This window comes from Sinocyclocheilus rhinocerous, unplaced genomic scaffold (genome assembly GCF_001515625.1).
Source record: "Sinocyclocheilus rhinocerous isolate Xijiao unplaced genomic scaffold, SAMN03320098_v1.1 scaffold763, whole genome shotgun sequence".
NCBI lineage: Eukaryota > Metazoa > Chordata > Actinopteri > Cypriniformes > Cyprinidae > Sinocyclocheilus > Sinocyclocheilus rhinocerous.
The window spans coordinates 228,024-232,147 of record NW_015627234.1 but is presented as its reverse complement, the minus strand read 5'-3'; the positions used below and the strand labels follow the sequence as shown (position 1 = coordinate 232,147).

General features: G+C 35.5%; 1 long non-coding RNA gene across 1 annotated transcript; it reads left to right on the top strand.

Moving 5' to 3' along the window:
* Positions 1 to 2,312: 2,312 nt before the first annotated feature.
* On the top strand, positions 2,313 to 3,057 carry LOC107723793 (uncharacterized). Its single transcript, XR_001637975.1, has 3 exons — positions 2,313 to 2,480; positions 2,567 to 2,612; positions 2,960 to 3,057. It is a non-coding gene; the product is annotated as an uncharacterized LOC107723793 (long non-coding RNA).
* Positions 3,058 to 4,124: the final 1,067 nt, after the last annotated feature.

Genomic DNA, 4,124 nt, shown 5'->3' with positions numbered 1-4,124 from the left:
TCTCTCAAGATCTCAGCAGAAGATGATTAATCATCTCCACAAACAGCATCACCAGCTTCATGCATTACTAACCAGATAGAATTTTTGTTTGTCATGCGTCTTAAAATTTCTTATTAAGAATCAACAGAAATTAAGATGTTAATGTTTATTGAAAATAACACAATTTGAAGTCACCGTTGTGGAGATAAGCGTTTGCTTTAGTTGGGCTCTTCATGACAACCCTTGACTTTTTAATAATGGTTTTTCTGTGGTTGTTGTATCAGTGGTTATGAATCACATTGGTTATGGTAAGAACAATCAAGAGAAAATGGGTTTAGATTATATTGGCTGTTTTTTTGATAATGACAAAGTTGTCATGTTGTAGCCAGGTTCACTGATGTCATCAGTGGTAATGTGTAACATAGTTTATGTTATTGATCACAACTGCATTTTAATGAAATAGTAAGAAAAGCTTTAAAAACACTTTGTGTAACAGTTGAGAATATCTGTACTGTTTAGATAAAAATTATCAGAATATTTTGTCACCATTGCTGAGATTCACATGCTGATTCTTCATGTCTACGAGTGCCTGAATTTAAACCTCTTTATGAACCATATTTATAAAAGTAGTTTAAAAAGGTTTTTTATCACATTATCACATTTAACTGCAACAACATCAAAACCAAAAAAGCACTACACTTTTAGATAAATTGCAATCACAGACTAAGACACATGATATGATTTTATCATAAGTGCTTTGCCATCACATATGTGTTTCATAAACACAACTGTGCCAGCCAAAAAGAAACTTAAATTTAAAAAGTCAAGGGTCAAAAGGCAACTAAAGCAACCACTATTCACAAAAACGGTAAGTTGAAAAAAAAAAATCTAAACCTTAATTCTCAATAAAGAACTTCTGTTTTAGATACTCCAGAAATAAAGTCAAACTGGTTAGTAATGTGTGAAGCTGGTGATGCTGTTTGTGGAGATAATAAATTATCTTCTGCTGAGATCTTGAAAGATTTAATGTCTTCTTTTATTTCAGTTGATTTCATCTAAGTCTGTGGCTGAAGTCAGTTGTAGTTCTTGTTTCTCTTTTCTTCAGTGATTCTGCTTGTTAACAGCAGCTGTTCATCACTAATTTGGGGCTGGTTTACTTACGTCGGTGCTCGTGCTGGGGCTGCCGATTTTGGAAAGTTTTTGCTGGGATGGGCATTTAAAAAAATCTGATATTCGCTTTTGCGCCATTATCTCCTTGTATTAAAGTTAATCTTGTTCGCATTCTGTACAGTTCATGTCTGATACCACGCGCTAGGGTCACGTGTTCATGAGGATTAGGCTAATCATCCCATATAGAAAACATCACAAGTAAAATTAATCATGTTTATAAAGATAAACATGGGTTTATTATAGCCCACTTACAATTTACATTTCAGAGATCATTACAAATAAATTATTAAATGCTAAAACTGAATAAATTTAAATTAACAAACTTGGCGTTGCATTTGCAACTATGTGAAAACACGGGGTGCTGCAGCCCCCTCAGCACCTCTACTTCCCGCGTCCCTGATAGTCGTATTAAAGTCTAAAAATGTCTATAAATGTACTTAATGACGGTCAGGTAGATGTAAGTAGTAACATTTGCATGTAACGTTATGCTATCTGTTTTCTTTGTTTAAAGAGCTTAGATTTTTGTGTGTGCTAGCTATTTTTATTGTTTCTCCTGCAGATGGGAAATGCCTGCATGAAACTCGTCAATGAAGAGGTTTGAGCACATGTATTTTTTCACATTATTTTATATCAGCTGTAGTTTATTTGAGACTTTTTAGAGAGTTTCTTAATTTCATATTTGAATGGCAAGTGGTAGTCTGCTTAAGTTTTCCTTTTACTCTCACAGGGCAAAGACATGTACACTGCCAACATGCATGTTATTGCCACAATCCTCTAACCTACTCTCCAGTGAGTATTGGATGCATAAATCATACTATTTGAAATCTACCATAAGTCAGAAGTAAAATAATAGGTATTCTTTACTGGTGTTATTTGCGTTTTTTAGGATAATGCTTTCATGAAGGATGCCCTTGTGTTCCCTGCATGAACACAAGCCACCGGCCCAGATCCCCAGATATGTGTAAGATTTTACATTGTAGCTCATAAGAATATAGTAATTATTAAACTTTGTGGTTTGGAGGGATTGTGATAATGCAAATGTGAAATGGATTGTCATAACACTTTCTTATACTCCCTGGCCATAACCATTGCTTATGCATCCCTATAGGTACTGAAGACACTCTGAAGAGAGATCCTCCTTCTAGTCTCCCTGTATAGTAACCAAAGCCTGGTTTTGGAGATGACCAGCACAGAGACATCTTTAGGTCCACAGCTAAGAAACGATTGCCATGTTCCTATGGCATATAACGTCGAGAGTATGCCCTCTACACCGTGCTGAACACTCCATTTAATTTCCCTCAGATTAGCTTTTCTGTTTTCTTCATTAAAAGGTTGCTATAAAGTTGTTGTACTTTATTGCTGGTCATTGAGTTCTACCAATAAGATCTGAATACTAATCCTGTAACATTTCTGTTAGCTTGACATTCCTGCGATCAGATTGGTGAGCAGTTTGAGACAGAGAGGTATGTGTACTAGTTTCTGAACATCTTAGTTTGTTTCATTCTTGAAGTCCCTTCCTTGTCAGTGGAAATAACTGACCAAACTGAGGCAACACAGCACAGATGAAAAAATGCAATAAATCATCAGCATAGTCATAAGGCATCAATCAATCATGCCTTGTCATTGTTTTCATAATCACCTCAGTAAAATTCCCACAAATAAATATTCACGTCTATTCTTGATAACCTACATTTAAACAATTTAAATGAAATTAAAACATTTTAATTATGAATCTGCCTGTTTATTGTCACTAACTAGAGTTGTCGTATTGGGGGGTCAGCAAATTAAAATGTTTTCTTTCTTTTGAAAGGCAAGGCAGTGGCCAAAAGAAGTCAAAGTGGCATTACACTTTTCCCCAAGCATTCTGCTAAGTCAGCACCTGTGCCGGTATACATTGAAGATCAGGAGCAGATTAGTCCTCCAGCTGTTCCTTATATGTACATTTAACTTTTCCGGCCTCTTATTGCTACCTGTCCCAACTTTTTTGGAATGTGTAGCTCTCATGAAATCCAAAATGAGCCAATATTTGGCATGACATTTCAAAATGTCTCACTTTCAACATTTGATATGTTATCTATATTCTATTGTGAATAAAATATAAGTTTATGAGATTTGTAAATTATTCCATTCCTTTTTTACTCACAATTTGTACAGTGTCCCAACTTTTTTGGAATTGGGTTTGTACTTTTTACAGAGGTAGGTCTCATGTGTTAGCTGTGCTTTGCATGATGTCAGATTCACATTGTTTTAAATATCAAATAGTTTATCCATAATGTGAGACCATTGCTCTAAAAATAATTGTTTTTGTGGTGATTATAGGAGACACTTTTCATTTTGTTGGAAAAAAGCTAAATATGTGAAATGATACTTGGCTACTTGGGGTGTGTGATCAATCTCAATTCTTTCTCTGGTAGTCCATTATCTGTGCCCTGGCTTTTGTGGAAAATCTGTCCATCCTAAAGGCTGAGTAGAAATTTCTGCGAGGACCTGTCATTTACATAAGGTCATACTGTAATACTACTGTAAGGATACTATAAAGGAAAACATGGTCAAACATGACATCCTGCCATTATTCACAAATAACCATTTCTTTCTACAACTATCCAACTTTTGTTTTTTTATCAGTGAGCGGGAGCATTTTGACAGGAGGACTGAACAACAATTAATAGAGAGTCATCAACGGCAGTCACTCTAGTTCATGTTTTTAATAAATGGTGTTAATAAATAATATTTTTGTACACAAAAAAAGTTGTCTCTTTCTTCTGCATGCTGGGAGCCATGATTATTAGTTAAGATCGGGGCACCATTGTTGAGAAAAAGTGCTATATGGCACCTCTTATGGTTCTACATGGCACCATTTGACAAAGTGCTGTATGCAGAGGTGGACAATCCAGGGGTCAGAAAGTAAAAGTCCTGCCATATGTTTGTTCCACCCATGAACTCAGCAGCTGATTTCACCAGAGGAGGAACCAAGT